At 34.5% G+C, this 19,131-nt stretch overlaps 1 protein-coding gene across 3 annotated transcripts in view; it reads right to left on the bottom strand.

Annotated features, from left to right (window-relative positions):
- LOC110382776 (putative fatty acyl-CoA reductase CG5065) overlaps positions 1 to 19,131 on the bottom strand; it is a 64,069-nt gene that overhangs the window by 23,892 nt on the left and 21,046 nt on the right. Inside the window, exon 1 of one of the 3 annotated variants that reach the window (XM_049851335.2) lies at positions 328 to 461. The exons of the other annotated variants lie outside the window; for them this stretch is intronic. The gene's annotated coding sequence lies outside the window, so the exon portion shown is untranslated. Of the gene's footprint in view, positions 1 to 327; positions 462 to 19,131 lie in introns of those variants that run through there. 3 annotated transcript variants of the gene reach the window in all.

Raw genomic sequence — 19,131 nt, forward strand, 5'->3', positions numbered from 1 at the left:
TTAAAAGTAGTTTTAAAATGTGTGAGTAAACCCGTAGGATGTAGCCAATTATCCTAAGCCTTGATTACATTGACAACAGTTGTGAACAACATTAGACTATATTTTCATGTTGTAGCAATCTCAACGGTACAAAATCGTAAGAAACAAATAATTTCTAAAAATGTAGAAGAAATTATAGTTCAATTCAAAAGATCGAGAGAAATAAATACATCGATTGATTCATTCGATCTAAAGTCCTAACCTATCTTTAAAAACGGATGTTTTTCTAAATTAAAATTTCCAAAAATATGGAAATCTTACATCAGATATCACAGAATTTGTTCTTACCAAAAAAGACGTACAAAAAAAATTCCACTTTTCTCTTGAAACAACTAAACGTCAATGCATAGATTCAAAGTATGCAACAGCCGAACCACTTGTATTTCGCTTTCAGATACATTTTAATAGTCACAAGCACGGCCCAATGTAAATAATATACGTTCATGTACAAGTTTATCAATAATTCACTTTTTATTTTATCGCTTTTTCTAAGATAGGCGCAATCTATGCCATCATTTTGACGTTTTGTCTCCAGTCATTTTTTATATTTTTGCCTTGTTGGTTTTGGCCAGTTTCTGTAAAATAGGTTTTAGTTGTTTTGGAAATAATTTGTATTGGATAAAGGAGGTATTATTTATTATATATTTTTGGTATTTTGGTTGAGAGTGAATTAATATTTTACATCTAACGCATGAAAATTTTCTACATAGACTGTGTTTAAAGTACATACTACATAGACTATAGTACTACATAGTACTACATACATACAGTACTACATAGACTTGTTAAGAGTGTGTTAAGTATGAATGTAGATGGATGGAGAGGAAGAGGAAGGCCTAAGAAGGGATGGATGAATTTCCGGAAAGAAGACAAGAATAAGAAGGGAGTGGATGTTAATATGAAGAGTGACAGAGAGGAATGGGAGCGGAAAACATATTGTGTCGACCACAAATAAAATTGGGAACAGGGCAAGAAGAAGAAGAAATATAATGAAGATAGAAGATATATTCATTCACATTATGTACAATTTGCAGCTACATAAAATAATTTGAAATTCTAATTTTAACATAAAGTTCAGTTGGAAAAGAATTTAGCTGATTAAATTCCGATAAAGATAATGTAGTCTTACGATTCCAAAGGCCTTGATCGATTAGTATTTATGTAGTGCCCGACAGTAAAATTATCATCTGCTAAGCCTTTTTTTTTCAACTGTTTGGGTCGGCTTCCAGTTTAACTGGATGCAGGTGAGTACCAGTGTTCTAGAAGGAGCGACTGCCTATCTGACGTCCTCAACCCAGTCACCAGGGCAACGAGACCACTTTTTTATGAGAAATCATCTAGTGACCCCTCCCGCTGTGGGTGCAGTGTCAGACTCTTACTGACTAAAACCCATCATGTTCCTTCTTAAGCCCTTTATGTACCAGGACCGCAAACAATCCCGGAGCCCAACCAGATACCTCAAGAGTAGTTGGATGGTAAAAAAAGACATGGGTAATTTTGAAATTAATAAATATTGGTCACTTAAAACTGCCTAATGATAACAATATGATACGATAGTCGGTTATCAGCCGATGACGGGTTTCTCTCTGATAAGGGGTTACGTTAATCTGGCCCCATTTCGGCTATCATCAATCAAAATGATAGTTGGAAAGTACACTTGCGTGTATTTTCACGCGTGGGTTTAAAATCAGGTATTATATAGACCATATATTATATTAAATATATAGGCCATAAAGGTGGTAATTTTTTGTTGTTTATTTATGTAAATATGTGTAAGTATATTTGTTGATTATTAAATATGTAATGATAATAAAGTGTAAGACGAAAAGGCCATAAATCTGTGTATGTATGTCACTTCTTAATTCTCAACAGATCTGATCTTTTTATCTGTATACAGGAAGGAAGTCACTTATGGAATGGGTGGTAGGTACTACAGAAGCTAGTCTACACTAATATAATAAACAGGATTTTTTTTCGATTGTTGTTTGTTTTACTGAACCGATTTGAAAAATTCTTTCACTGTTGGAAAGGTACACTCTTCCTGAGTAACATAGGCTATATTTTTCTGCGGTAAGGGCAATAGTTCGCAGGAGAGTGGAGACGCGGGTGAAAACTCAGACAGATGCTAGTAAACTTGAATGCGTATCTTAAGGTAATCTGTGGTATTACAAAGTTCGTTTAATTTGCTATTTATAAACCCGCGAACGCAAGGTCCTTGCAATATTTAAATTCACAAAATTATATCATACATACATAGTTTAAAAAACAAGATTTTGGCACAATATAGCCATTACGGTGATTGACCCTGACACAGTTTTATAAATTAATTTATTACATATAAAACGTAGTAAAAGATTTGCATGATTTTTACTACTAATCTCCGAAATTGTAGTGCCAATTTTGATGATTTCATTGATGTTTGTAATGTATGCGAAGATTTTCATGTTAGATAACTAACGTTACAAATAGAAGGTGTTTTTCTTCACTTAATATTTTTTTATGAAACTGACGTTTAGACAGATTTTTACCGAACGTATTTAGGCATCCACAAATACAAAAATCTAAATTAAAAACCTCCTCCTTTTTGAAAAATATTAGATAAATAGCCTATTTTCTTTTAAGACGTTTCTGAAACAAATAGACCTAACTGTTCAGTTCAAGTAGTTACAAAATATGTAAAAAATATTTTACCTACACAGGTAAAGTCATATGCAATAGTCAGTACTTAAGGTAAATTTTTCGATTGGTCGCGGGGAATTTAAATATTACCTAAATGTTTTTTTTTTTATGTTTTTCCTATTAACATTCGATATGAAGCGTGATCTTATCGATTGTTCATCATCAGGTAAAACAACAAAAAAACCAATTCATATTTATTTTTTCCGCTAGGATCCAAGGGGTATTGGGTTGCTCGGGTAACTGGGTTGAGGGGGTCAGATAGGGCAGTCGCTCCTTGTAAAGCACTGGTACTCAGCTGCATGCGGTTAGACTGGAAGCCGACCCCAACATAGTTGGGAAAAAGGCTCGGAGGAGGGGGATTTAATTTTTCCGCTGCAGTCATTCTCCTTAAAAAATATTTTAAACAGACAAAGTCATATGCAAAAGTTAGTGTTGTTAAAAAGACATAAATAATGAAAAGACAGGTGATTGGTCAATAAAATAATTGTTATTCAAATGTTGTTTGTTTAGAGCATTAATTTATTCCAAGGTTGAATAATTTGGTTTATTAAAAAAAACTTCCAAAAAAGGCGGTTCTCAATTCAGATGTTATTTTCTTTTTTATCTTTACATGTTCATTTTATTAAGTTGAAAAGTTAGTCTAAAGCGTTAATCTCATGAAGTATTGTATCGATTTGTAAAAGTATTTCTCTGTTACTTAGATAGTTCATTTATTGAGACAGTCTTTACATAGGCAATTTTTTATCCGGGTGTGCGAAGTTGGCTAAATCCAGTGATAGATAAACATCTTTGATATAAGTTTCTTTTGAAATAAGCATTAATTTTATTTCCTGTCGTCTTTTTTTATTAACTAATGTAAAATAAATAAATGATGGTCACCCATCCACGTCCGACCGCGGCAAATGTCGCTTAACCTATAATCCACCCTCCCGTTTCTACATAGTCACGAGCCCCCAGAAAATTAAGTTGCCATCGAAAAATCACATCTCTATTTGCCCCTTAAAACTAGAAAGCTCGTATACCGTTAGAATAGAATCAATAGGGACAAGGTCGGGCATTGCCCTTCCACGCCCTATGCCTAAGGAATAAGGAATATGCCTCGTTTAATTTCGGGAGAGTAATTGAGCTAGTAGAGTATGGATAGTTGTCACTGGCTGCGATTTAGGCGAGGTACAGTAAACGTTCCAGTGAGTTTTTTGGTCGTAATAAAGAAAAGGTCTTGTCAAATAACTTTGCTATTATAATGTAGGTCGTTTAAAGTCTCGTGTATGCGTAGTTAAGAAGTAGTGTGTTGGGACATACATGATTCTAATAATGTACTACTTGTCTTGATATAATTATGTACGGATATAATGAGAGAAAAAAATATTTAGTAAATTAAATGTTGACTTTAACGTATGCAAACATGTCAGTTTTAGCTTTCTTTCTTATAATAGCTGTTTAGTTTAATGCCATAGGTAGCCTATTTGTACTGTGATGGCGTAACTATTAAATAAATAATCTCTAAATTAAACACTGCACTACCGTGCTATCTCAAGCTTTGATAAAAAAATTGTTCTATCAATACTCTACAACTCGCAACCAGTAAACTCTGACCAGGCAAGTAACTCGCCCAATGTAAACGCTCCCACTCGTAAAACTCAAATGCTTCTATGCGGGATCACCAAAACTTATGATATTAGCTAATCTGGTCATAGATTTTGTTTTTTACAGAAATTCCAAAAAGGTTCTTGATTTGCCATATTATTTATTTATTCCTTTATATAAGGCAAATAGGGCCCATAAAAATACAAATACATATAAGTACATCAATCATAACAATACTTAATATTGGTAAGATTGTTTATCATACTTTCTGGTCTTTGATACCAGTCTGTCAAAGAATTTCAAAGGCATTTTACATTCCAGCTATATATAGTGCACCACGGCCAAGTGAGGTTGGTGGTTGGTGCAAGACGATGTTGGTTTGTCACATTATATACCGAGTAGTCTTATAACTATCTCAATAAGTTCAGCCATTTTTGAAAGCGTAACAAACAACAAAAATCGGAAGCTTTTTGGGTGTGCAGTTATTTGTAAGCATAGACTTGAAAAATGTGCTAATCTTATTAGCTTACTTTCAATATATGGTTTTGACTTTAGAATTTGTTTAGACACTTAACGAAAGCTTAACAATCTTAATATGACTTTTTACTCAAACAAATATTAAAACTACTACTTAAAATAATGATTCAATTGATAAAGTTGGTAGTTAATTGTTATTATTGCATTTTTTTCTGATGTTTTAAATAAAAAGTCCTAGGACCAACATAGTTGGAAAAAAGGCTCGGAGGATGATGATGATGATGTTTTAAATAAGAAGTAGGTACTATCAAAATGTATCAAAATGTTTACCTTTAGTTTAGAGCCTATTCAAATAGACTATAGATAAATCCAGCATTCCTATACTAGTATATGTAACTCAGGGCCCAATTAGTCGATGTGGGATTTAGGGCCTGTGCACCTAAATGGGAGGATTACGGTTAGACCAGAGTGCATTGGATGAATGCATATGCTATCATACGCCATTTGGATAAACGGACAAACAATAGAATGTCGTTATGAATGATAATACTCACTGCAATACGTCATTTTGAATGATAGAACTCGTATTAACTTATTTATGACGAAAAAGAAATAAAAATGTATTCTTATACAATAAGAGGAGATGTAACTGTTTCCTCAATTGAGATTTTAAAATGTAAATATTAATTTATTTATATTTTTTAATCCTAATTAATATTGGGACACCTCTCATGCACCGTCGGTTAACCTCAAGGTAATTATTAGCATGTCATTGTGTTATGGGTGTTAACGACCAAAGCCATCAAACGTGCTCATCATTAAAATGTCTATTGCTGGGAATCGTAGGTACCCGGAATGTGTTTGACAGTCTGAAAAATAGAAGTAAGTACATTGTGTATGTGTGAAAATAATCATTCCTTTATCAAAAGGTGCAATTTCAGGCACTAACAAAAACTACGAAAATGCATGTGTACCTAAATCCGAAACGCTTCACGCAATTTGTCGGATTTTGTTGGAAAAACCTCAAAGAAACTTGGCACGGAAACGGCTAGAAAAATCGTTAAAATTCAGCTTGTTTTTGTCGAACAATTTTAATGGTTCCCAAGCGATTTGGACACGAGTAAAGCCGGGGGGCAAAACTAGTCTTGTTTCACACTTTTTCTGTTCGTATATTTGGTGAATTTTTCGAGTATATTTTTGAGTAGGAAACTCGAGGGAGTTGATTGTGCTACTAGCTTTCTCGTACGGTTTTGCTTAAGTTAGGATAAAACTTCTGTGCAGGCAGATGATAAGTATTAGATTCTTTCTTGATAAGGGCTATCAATCGGACCAGTAAACTGGGTTATGAAGGTCAAGCTGCGTAGGTAAAAAAATCGGTAAAAAAAACTTTTAAGTTAAACGGTTTTATTTCGTGTGCACTGAAAACTAGAAAATAAATAAATAGTTAATTACCTATCAACCTACGTAGATGGTCCCGGTCATATTAGACTAAAATAAAAACGTGGGGCCCCTCTGATTTCTATTCTTGAAGATATTTGTATGAAGAAGGTATAGTGTTATCTTTTAAGAGTTAACGCGGCCCTGGTACATAAAAGGCCTAAGATGGAACATGATGGATTTTTAGTCAGTAAAAGTCTGACACTCCCTTACCGCTGCTAACCTACAGTGGGCATTTGATGATTTTTGGCATCACTAAATAATAAAAAAACATCTTTTTTTTTTATTGAGTCTCTATTTCAGTTACCTTTTACTAACCCAGCTCTAAAATAATGATAATTTCATCATCAAACACAGACAAAAGCTACCTAGTATTCAACTTTAGCATGCGTCATCAGTTGGCCGGCTTTTACAAATTATCTAACCTACATATAACGGATATAGGAATAGGAACTGTGTTGCTGATGACTGCGAGACGAATGCATTAGTTTACCTACTACATTCTACACTCTAGAGACATTCTCTAGATACTCCATTTGAGCACTTAACTTGCGGGATGGCTCGAAACAGTTACCACGGCCCTGGTACATAAAGGGCTTTTTTTAACGACGTCAAAAATCATCAAATGACCCCTCCCGCTGTGGGTTAGAAGCGGTGAAGGAGTGTCAGACTCTTACTGACTAAAAACCGTCGTTTCCGTCGTAGGCCTTTTATGTACCGGGGCCGCGGTAACTCGCGCGAACAATCCCGCAGCCCCGGCAGGGTACATAAAGGGCTTAAGAAGGAACATGATGGGTTTTAGTCAGTAAGAGTCTGACACTCCCTCACGCTGCACCCACAGCGGGAGGGGTCATTTGATGATTTACCATAGAAAAGGAAAGTCTAGCTTCTAAAGAATAATATAATTATTGCAAATGAGTTAAGTATTTTTGGAGCCTTCTTAAAGTACAAATAAAGAAACAAAAAAGTATAAGTAAGTATAAACAGAGACGCAGGTGAAACCGCGGGAAACAGGTCGTAAAAGCTAATTATATCAGTACCGACTCTATCAAAATCGATACAGCGGTGTAAGCGCTAAAATGGGACAAACAAACAAAGTTAACTTTCACATTTCATTAAATAACGCTTGGACTTTGAACGTAAGAATTGATTAGATGAAGATTTCAATTAACTGTCTTAACCAACATAGAGCTTTTTTGTTTTTTTTTTAGCTAATCTATGAACTAAATTAGATATTCTTTCGTACTAGATATTCTTTACACTGAGTATGTCTCGTAGTTTCTCCTGTATTAAAGGAAAACTACTTACGACACCCAAATAAAATATATCCTATTTTCATCATCCAACCCTTTTCCCCAACTATGTTGGGGTCAGCTTCCAGTCTAACCGGTTGTAGCTGAGTACCAGTGCTTTACAAGGAGCGACTGCCCTATCTGACCTATCCAACACAGTTACCCGGGCCACCCAATAACCCTTGGTAAGACTTATTGTCAGACTTACTGGCATCAGACTACTCGTAACGACTGCCAAAGATGTTGAAATGACAGCCGGGACCTACAGTTTAACGTGCCATCCGAAACACAGTAATTGGTGTCTAAGATTTACTTAGAAAGTACATACAAACTTAGAAAAGTTTCATTGGTACTTGATTGGTACTTATTTTAGACACCCAATGTTTATACAATCCTTTGTTTTTATTTAGGTACACGGCTGGTCTAAATTCATCAGTAACTAAACTAAATTGCAAAAAAAATACCCAAAAAATTATAACCAATAATGACTTTTTAAATACAGCTCCATCATTTACCAATTACAAAACTTTCTCACGACAATACCGTTCACAATTTTCTTTGCAAAAAACTTCTAACAGAATTCTCACGTTTTTTCTACCAAACAAATAGTCTAACAATAAAATATAGATTAGTAGGATATTGTGACAATTTCTAACGTGCCCAAAATGGACAACAATGGTTGGTACTGGTACATAAATGGTCCGTGACTGTACCGCTGAGTGCGAAGTGAATTTCTGAGTGTTAGGTAGTGGGTACACTTGATGGTATGTAATGGCATATAAAATGTCTATTTTTTTAGATAAGACTTATGATTAGTTTGATTTGCATAGTCCATTGATTAATATTTGTGATTTTATACATTTTAAATAAACATCTTGCGAGGTATCGTTTTTAAAAAACTTGTGCATTTGTTGCTTTTCTTAACTCAATAAACTAAATTTATTCGAGGTTCAATGTTTTAAAAAAATAGCTTCAATAATATACCTAAAATCCTAAGTCTAATTAATAGGTACTGTGCTGAAAACCGCATAAAAATCGGTTCAGCCAAGCCCGATATAATCTTAAGATATTATCTTAAGTAAATCTACTAATAACACATTTTTTAAAAGAACTGGGAACCTCCTTATTTTAAGTCCGTTAAAAACACATAAAGTCATATACTTATGTAAAAAAATGACCCAATTTTTTTCACACTCTCAACTATACACCACACAAATTAACCGTCTACTATTTAACCCAATGACGTAAGCAACACAAATTCATATCTCAAACGTCCGTCAATGAACACAAGGCCTTACAAGACGGATTCTACTCCACTGTACATTGACCTAGCAGAGAAAGTGCGCACGCGCAGGTATGGTCGAGCACAACGGTGTTTGTTCGTCTTACTTGTTATTACTACTTATTACTTTTATTTTTAGTTTGTAGTATTTTGTTTTATTTTCAATATTGATTGACCTGTAGTTTCGTTTTGCTCTTTTTTGAAAAGAGTGTATAGTTATCGGCACGGATAATGAGCTCTCGGCGGAAGAGTGGGGATCGCTTTGCGCACTGCACACTTAAGGCAATAAACCAATAAATCACTTCTGCGCAGGTGAAGGTCAGGGCTCAATATCCTTGCCGATGATTATACACGGAGTTTCTTGCCTGTTTTAGCCATAAGACCCACTCCTCGGAACTGTAGAGTAGGTATTGACCTTTTTTAAGCACCTGTAATAGGTATCATCATCTGACTAGTCTTTTCCCTATAATGTAGGGTTCTACAAGGAGTGACTGCCTATCTGACCTCCTCAACCCAGTCACCCGAGCAAACCAATAACTATAGGTAAGACGGGCTGTCAGACTTTCTGGCTTCTGACTACCCTTAATGACTGCCAAAGATGTTTAAATGATAGCCGGGACCTACAATTTATTGTACCCTCCGAAAAGTCTTAGCACTTAAAACACTAAAAACTTGAAACTTTGATTTTGTTTCAGTTTTTTTCTCACAATTATAATTTGTTTTAGGTACACTTGTTGTTTTACAAAGTAAGTGTTTTGTGTTATTTTCAAATTAATTTGGGTTTCTTTTATTTTATTTTTTGTATGACGTCAAAATGGGATCCAAAACATTTTGAATTTGAATGCATTATTTCTGTTTTAATGTTTTTTTAAGGTTCTGATTTCAAAATGTTAATGTCTTTTTATTTTATGTAGAATGCTTAGATATAGAGGTACAAACAAATTAGTTAGGGAAGAATGGTTATAACGTTTGTGTAATTTATTGTGTACCTATATAATAACAATACGTTATGCTAAAGAGTTTCCAAAAGTATGTTTGTTAATGCTTTTCAGTTACGAGTACCTACTATTTTATTTTAAGTGTGTTTGGTCGGTCCTTAGTTATACTTAAATCTATGCTAATACCATATGGATTTTTTTTGGTTTCGAAGTCTCCAAAATTACAGAATCGATTCAAAAAATTATGCCACCCATTATTTCAGCATAATATATGTCAGACGTAGGAGAAGATTCTAGGTAAGTATTTATATTGTTAAAGTCTATTTATTTTTTCTGCTTTTTTTTCTATTTTGACTTTCAACTGATTGATATTTGTATGTAACTGTATCAAAAAAACTATGTTATGGAGGTCTATGTGAATGCAGTGATTATGTACATCGTCATGAACTTACATAATCATGATGTATCTCATAATCTTGATGTTTATGTAATCATTTTTAGGGTTCCGTACAAAAAGGGTAAAACGGGACCCTATTACTAAGACTTCGCTGTTTGTCTGACACCAGGCTTGTGGTAGCCAGACAGTTAAAATGTTCATACCTAGATGATGTAGGTACAGTCAACTTCAGGTCAGTGGTAACAGTTTTATAGGAAAATCGTACTTATCACTATTGAGTTAAGGTGCATGACAGTTAAAACTGATGTGCAGTCTTCCGTACTTCTATTGACAATTTAATAAAAAAATACCGAAAACTATGCAATTTAACAATATCTACTTAAACTCCATACAAAGAACGTGTTTTATAAATACCTAACTAGCTTCTGCCAGTGGTTTCACCCGCTTCCCGTAGGAACTTGTCTACAGACACGGATAAAAAGTATCTTATAGCCTCCTTCGATAAATGGGCTATCTGACACTCTGACACTTAACAATTGTTCGAATCGGACCAGTAGTTCTTGAGATTAGCGTGCTCAAGCAAAAAAAAGAAACTCTTCATCATATAGTACGGAACCCTCCTCACGCGAGTCCGACTCACACTTAACCGGTTTTTTAAATCTTTTGAAACATTTATAACGCGTAACATATGTACGTAAGTCAATTAATGTTTGTAACAAAAATAATACACTTAATTGTTGCTTTAGGGAAAATTAAAAATCTTGATTCGGTAGTTACAGTTTGTAATTTTGTATGTCATGTGTTTAAAAACTGAGTTAATTTCATAAGATATTATTTATGTAATAATAAAAATTATGTCGGGACACCTTTTCACACACGGTCGGTTAGCCCCATGGTAAGTTATAAATTAACTTGTGTTATGGGTGCTAACACAACTGATAGACTACATATAGCTATTACATGTACTTAGGGCTGCCATCCGTCCGGGTTTCCCCGGATTTGTCCTCGTTTAGAGGCCGTCCGGGGGACGTCCGGGCGGGGTTTCAAGAAGTGTCCGGGGAAAACCCGGACATTTTTCTTACGAGTTGAATTACAATCGACACACAGACTGCAGAAGTCGACGTGTCTCAAAACTCAAAAATTGTTGCGCTCGCTGCGCTCGCGACTTCCTTTCTTAACACTATCTTTTTTACGTTTAGCTACTTTAATATCCCAATATCCAAAAAATGTTGCGCTCGCTTCGCTCGCGGCTTCTTCAGTTTGCGGATTTTTTTATTATACAAGTTTAGGTGCTTTAGTGACCAAAAACTCAAAAATTTTCGGCGACTTCACTTTACGGTTGTTTGTATTTTTCAACATTTTTTTGTCTAACCTATCAAAAAGGTAGCGCCGTTTTAAGTCCTATTACTAACAAGAAGCTAACTCCTAGTTTCCATATGAGCTTTCTTATTTATGACCTTCGAAATGGCTCGGAGGATGGAAATATTAAGTCATAATCTTGCAATACTAGGTACCTACTACTTGAGCTAGATATGGCCCTGACGTTACATGTAAGGAAGCACCTCATTGGCACCTCAAAACTAGGTCTTGTTTTGTTATAAAAAAATTCGGACTCGTCCGGGGTAAAAATGCGATTTACGCCAAATGTCCGGGTTTTTTTAATATTTGTCCGGGTTTCGCGAAATTCGAAATGGCAGCCCTACATGTACTGCATATATTTATATGTATATACACATATTTTATAAATAGGTACATATTGTAACACCCAGACCACGACCAACAAGCATGCTCATTACCCAAATGTAGATCGAACCGGGAATCGAACCCGGTTCCCCGGAATTTTATGTAATACTTATATAAAACTCCATTATAATAGCAAATCAGAAGAAACATTTATTTTGTTAACAGGGACACACACTGGTGGATTCTCGCCTTTGGGATTAGTAGATAAATTATATTGCTTCGAAGCAGCCAAGTACTTACTAATATTATAAATTCGAAATTAACTAGGTTAAATAAATCAAACAATAATGTCTGTGGTTTCAAGCCAAAATACTTAACTAATTTAAATGAAAATTGGTACCCAGATAGTTTAAAACGAGAGGACACTGGCTACTTTTACCCAATTGCGGGAAGTGTTCCTTAAAACAGAGGGAATTTTCATTCGCACGTTCATATACTTTATTTCGGATAGATAATTCCATGGAGAACAAAATGACGAGCGGGGGTCGAGGCACGATCTGGCATCGAACCCACACTGATACTCGAGGTTGGTTCTTTACCCTCTGTTTATTTATAATAACGAAATTAAACAGTACAATTGATGAATTAATATTCATACACTTATTAGTTTTTTAATCACTTTCTAAATTATTCAGAAAGGAAATACCTAATAGATATTCATGAAACACAAATAGGCCTAATTACGATGTCACGAGCCTATTACTATTAGCTATATTACAATCGAATTACAATTCAATTGTTATTCAACATTACAAGCTGTCAAGTTCAGGAACTTATTGTCTTTAGAATTTGGAGTTATTATTGTGAATTATCCACGGAGGAAGAAAAGACAGCGTAACGTCGTGGTTGCCTAGTGGGCAAAGAACCAACCTCTCGAGTATGAGGGCGCGGGTTCGATTCCAGGTCAGGCAAGTACCAATGCAACTTTTCTAAGTTTGTATGAACTTTCTAAGTACATATATCTTAGACACCAATGACTGTGTTACGGATGGCACGTTAAATTGTAGGTCCCGGCTGTCATTGAACATCCTTGGCACTCGTTACGGGTAGTCAGAAGCCAGTACCTAAGTCTGACACCAGTCTATCCAAGGGGTATTGGGTTGTCCTGGTAACTGGGTTGAGGAGGTCAGATAGGTAGTCGCTTCTTGTAAAACACTGGTAGGTACTTACTCAGATGAATCCGGTTAGACTGGAAGCCGACCCCAACATACTTGGGAAAAGATGATGATGAAAGGAAAAACAGCGAAGATGTTTTATGGAAGGTAGGTCAGGCGCCTTTTTGTAGGTCAAGCAACATACGGTAGGCGTGATTAGTCGCTAGAAAGACTACCATAACACTGAATTACAGTGGGTTTAACTAATTAATTGTGTATTATACATGTCAACGTTTAAAAAATATGTTAAAGACCGCTCGCTATTTAGATCATGTATCGTTGCGAGCAAAAGTGTTACATGATTAGAAATAAAAAAGTTAATCAATCGGGTTATTTCTGTATTTATTTCTATAAATACTTGGAAGTTGAGGATTTACCTTTACGTTAATCAAAGTCAAAGTTAAATGTTTTTATTTCGAATCGACCTTTGCAAGCTCTTATGAAACGTCACACTAGTTGCACGGTTCCAAAAAGTTGGTCTCATGGAGAAAAGTCGGTAAGAGACCCCTCATATACTATTCAAAATATATGGTTTAATGGTTGTTTTAGTTTAAGTGACACCTAAATTATAACCACCATATTAAATAATATGTAAAAAATTTTGGTTATTTGCATAAATATATACATTTTCATAAACAGGTGTTTTTTTGCTTTTATATAGAGGTAATAAAATATGTAGTTATTTTTTTCCTCGTGCATTAAGTAGTTCAGTCGGCACGCGGGTAAAACCGAGGGGAACTACTAATTAGGCGAATTATCTTTTAACACCAATAATCATTTTAATTAGTATTATCCTCATAGTAACTAATTACATTCTATTATTGGAGACATTGAGGAAATTCAATGAAGTAAACTACAGAAATAAAATAACTTAGAAAGGCAATTTTTGAAAAATAATGTCCATTTAAATGTAATATGATTTGTGGGTACTTGTGTAAGTGTAGGTCTCAGGAATACCTCAGGAAAAAAAACAAATTCTCAGGAATTGACTATACAAGTATACATATATTATCTTTCATTACATAAAGATTATCAAGACCTATATTTTGATAATCTAATTTATTTATTTTTATTTTAAGTGCAAGTGTAGTCACGGTAAAAAAACTAAAGCTAAATGGTAAATAATGCAGCAAAGATAATAATATTTCATATTAGTGACAATGAGACTTATATTATTCAAATTAGTCATAAACTTAATATTTCATAGCTACCTTTATCACCCTAACCAATGCACTTTTATCAATAGGAAAATATGTAACTGTGCACTTCAAATTAGTGGTTCCCGGCTGTCATTGAACATCGTTGGCAGTCGTTACGGGTAGTCAGCAGCCAGAAAGTCTGACAAGGACAACTAGTCTTACCTGGACCAGGTATCTGGGTTGACGGGTTCATTTGAAACTTAGAACTTAATCACAGTTTACTAGTGGCATATTAAAAAAAAATTGCATAACACTTTTGTCGTCAATATTACTTGTCCTACTTAAATGTAGCTTCAAGTAACTTAACCGACTGAACTATTTAAATCTAAGCACGATGCCGGCTATGCATCGTGTGCTTAACTTGAACTTAGGACTTACTTATTTGTGCTTTGTTTTCTGTAACTTAGAAGTGAAATAGTTGGCTTTTAAGTAAGAGTAGCTATTTTCTGCCCACATTCCCGCACCCGGATAAAAATAGCATTCCTCGATTCAATATTCATATACATGCTTTTTAAATCCGACCAGTCATTCTTGATAGTAGCGGGTTTAAGTAAAAAAGTCTATTTAATGTAAGCTTATAAATAATACTCCAGTTTTATAAAAATATCTGCAGTAATGTATTACAGAATTTGTAAATTATAATTAACAATACAATACAGAGCAATTTCGTGGCCGTTCAATCACCTCTAAAACTAAACAAAATACTTGTGCATATAAATATTTTCCGTAAACTAAGTACCTATATATTATGTATGTATACGTTTGGACGCTAACTTTGCGATAATGTAATATAATCTATATGCATTTACCTACTAATACGAGTAGTCTGTGTATATAACTATATTCATTGTATTTCCTTCTTTACATTTGGAGGTATATGACTCTACTCGGTAATAAAAATATACTTACAATATTTAGCTTTAGGTAGCCTGACCAAAATCACTCCATTTTCATTGTTTACAATAACCAATTCTTGTGCTTCAAAATAAGGTCTATTTTTGGAACTTGAAAACAACTAACTTAACCAATTAAGAAAATGTATGTAAATATAGATTGAGTTTATTTTTAAATATAATGTGCAGAATTTGAGGTAAATAAATAACTATAGCAATTAATGTTTACAATTAAGAAAATTAAGTACATATGACAAGAGAATTGTGCAGTTCATTCAATTCATATATTTTACTTTGTATTCAGAACTTAGATTTTTTACTTAAAAAATGTACTTTCAACGTTTTTATCAATTTATTAAATGTGTTCTTGACGTGTTTATTTACGTAGTTATACACATAGATATTTACAACACAAAAAAAACTATCCTATAGTAATTTATTACATTATATATTTTTAAACCTTCCGAAACAGTTTTGTTCTCAACTATACCAATTCGGTGATAGTGACGTTTGACGTTTATTACGTAGGTACCGCTGAGTCAGCGAGCTTTCTCCGCTCTTCTTGGTAAACCGATGCGTTTTCCTTTACACAAACATACATACATACTTGAGAGTATTCGTCATAAGAATCTTTCTGAGAATCATTTTTTGATGGTTTTACTGTGGATTACTTTAATGGCTTAATATAAATAACCATTCAATAGTACCTATAAGACATTGTTCACATGTAAATTGTGTCATATTTCAATCTCTTATCGATAAAGTATGGATAGATATGTTATAGAAATCGGCAATTAGGAATTGACTCTTACTCATAAACTTTATTAGTGTTATGTGTGAACTAATTTTTGGGGAGCTCGTGGCTAAGTAACAGGTGCACAGGTAGATCATAAGCTTAGCTTTCCTGGTAAAATCTCAATAAAGGTGATCAAAATTAGACCTTGTCATACAGTTGCTCCTTGTTTCGTAAGGTACATTAAATTAGATACCTGTCATTTGAATACCTTTGGCATTTCCACACTCGTCCCGTTGGAACTACTCTTCACAACATAAAAAGTAGCCCAATGCGCTTTCTCAGGCTCTACACTATCTCTGTACCAATATTAATATAAAAAGCTAAACTTTCGCGTGACAGACAGACAGAGTAACTTCTTCATTTCATAATATTATTGCGAATTTTAACTTACACCTAATCAAAAACATGAAATTCATTTTAAATACGAATCACTTACAAACAGATTTAACGTAAGAGATATGAGCCCTACCCTAATTCCTATGAAATGTGTGAAAAATTAATAATTTTGTATGACGTGGTCTACGCATTCTTATCCATGCGATAAGATAAGGTATGCGTTAATCAGACGTAGCCTATATTTCCTTAAAAATGTTGTATAACTAAAGTATCGGTCAACTGTAGAAATATTTTGGCTAGACAGTGTTTGTTAATACAATGCATATAATTTTTTTGACCCACTTCCCAAAAAGAAAGAGGATGTCAATATACGCTCTGGTATATATATTTTAGCAAAAGTGTGAAAAACGTATGAGTTTGATTCCAGGTCAGGCAAGTACCAATGCAACTTTTCTAAGTTTGTATGTACTTTCTTAGTATATCTTAGACACCAATGACTGTGTTTCGGATGGCACGGTAAACTGTAGGTCCCGGCTATCATTGAACATCCTTGGCAGTCGTTACGGGTAGTCAGAAGCCAGTAAGTCTGACAACCAGTCTCACCTAAGGTTATTGGGTTGCCCGGGTAACTGTGTCGAGGAGGTCAGATAGGGCAGTCGCTCCTTGTAAAGCACTGGTACTCAGCTGCATCCGGTTAGACTGGAAGCCGACCCCAACATAGTTGGGAAAAGGCTAGACAAGGGATGATGTTATGTGAATCACGTTTATACGTATTACTACAGTCTCCAGCTGATATCGAAAGCAAGAGTAACATGTAAAGTAGTATTGAAGAGCATCGCGACACAGAATGTAGAACAAATGGAGAGTTTATATCAGTACATGTTATAACACAAGAAATCCGACACGACTGGGTCTAAAAAAAAACTATAAGTACGATTGTTCGATTTATACTATTAAATAGAGTCAAGGATTGTATAAATAAATGCGACAGGGGTTTTCTTAATCTAAACTAATATTATTTAGAGGATAATTTTTGTTTCTTTGTATTCTTCAAGTATTATAAACTACTGAACTTATTGGAAAAAAAACTATTTCACTTCTGGCAAGCCGTAGGTACTATTCCCGTGTATATATTTCACGGGCTATGTTGCACCAAGACATTTTATTTGATTCCATGTTGCTTGTATTTGATGCAAAAACGAACTCTATCTAATTGTAACGACTTCCATTTAAAACTTGTCTTGTACTTTTTGGTATGTGGAAAACATCTTCGCCATGCGTACTCCATTTGCTCTAGAATCTGTGCCGGTGCGTGACTGTAATGTCACTTTCTATAGAGCATTAATATTGATTTCAAACGGCTATGTAAGACTGAAGTATATCTACGCTATATTTACCCTTGATGTTGCGTAAAGCGTGTATTGAAGTTATATTGCTACTAGCCTTTTCACATAATTTCATATCTTAAACACTCTGATTCATATCACCCACACTTATACGAAACAATTATTTATCACATTTCAAAATAAGTTACTTCAATTTCATATACGGAAAAAATTGCCAGTCGTTATAGAAGCCAGGAAATCCAACAGCCCCTCTAACCAAGGGGTATTGGATTGCCCGGGTAACTGGGTTGAGGAGGTCAGATAGGCAGTCGCTTCTTGTAAAACACTGGTACTTAGCGTCATCCAGTTAGACTGGAAGCCGACCCTAGGTAATAATAATTAGGCAGAAGCTATGCAGAGAAACCTGGACTATAATGGCCTTACTACAAAAACTTTAAACCCTGTTTTGCACTTGTCTAATAAAATTTTGGCTGCAAAATGAACCATATGTCAACGTCATAATTTGACATTTTTTTAGACAAGGCATAAACTGACGTTTAAAAGTTTTTGTGGTAAGACGGTAATAGTCTGAAATCACCAACCCGCATTGAGTAAGCATGATTAATGCTAAATCATTCTCCGTGTGAGAGGAGGCCAGTGCCTAGCAGTGGGACGACAAAAAAAAGGCTGTAACAGTATGCAGAGAAAGAGAAGTCTAGAGAACTTATTACATTATCATAATGATAAAATTCTTGCATACCTCGTCTTTATGATATAATGATGGTACGGTATGAGCGAAAGTTCGGTTTCAATTATAGTTAATTTTATTTAATTAATAGTGTAGAAGACATTATTGTTATTATAGTAAATAGAGTTTCTCTTAAAAGGTGAAAAGGTTGAATGAAGTTTCACTTACAAATTACCACTTATTTATATTATCATCTGCCGAGCCTTTTCCCAACTATGTTGGGGTCGGCTTCCAGTCTAACCGTATGCAGCTGAGTACCAGTGCTTTACAAGGAGCGACTGCCTATCTGACCTCCTCAACCCAGTTACCCGGGCAACCCAATACTCCTAGGTAGGTCTGGTATCAGACTTACTGGCTTCTGACTACCCGTAACGACTGCCAAAGATGTTCAAATGACAGTCGGGACCACGGAAAACTACCACTTATATATAGGTAATCTCCAATTAAAAGCGGTTTCGTGGTAATCCGACAAACGATTCGTAGGGTGGTGAGAGTATCGAATTTGTCGGATTGATCGAATTAGGCTTAACTTAAAAATATCCAGACTATTTTATTTACGTGATTTTGTACGGTCTACATAGTCATTTAGTTAATTTCTTACATCTTCTAGACATAAACAAATTCATTTTAGCACTTACATTTGGATGGTTAAAAATACAAACTTCAGTCTGTTCTTAAAAATCGGTAGACTTATTTTTGAAATGCAGTAGATAACACTATTTTTTAAAATAACTATTTAAAATTGATCCTTTTGTTATTTTCTTTTATAATTTTACACTAAATACCTATGTATCATAATTATTTAAGTT

This window comes from Helicoverpa armigera, chromosome 29 (assembly GCF_030705265.1).
Source record: "Helicoverpa armigera isolate CAAS_96S chromosome 29, ASM3070526v1, whole genome shotgun sequence".
NCBI classification, from domain to species: Eukaryota; Metazoa; Arthropoda; class Insecta; order Lepidoptera; family Noctuidae; genus Helicoverpa; species Helicoverpa armigera.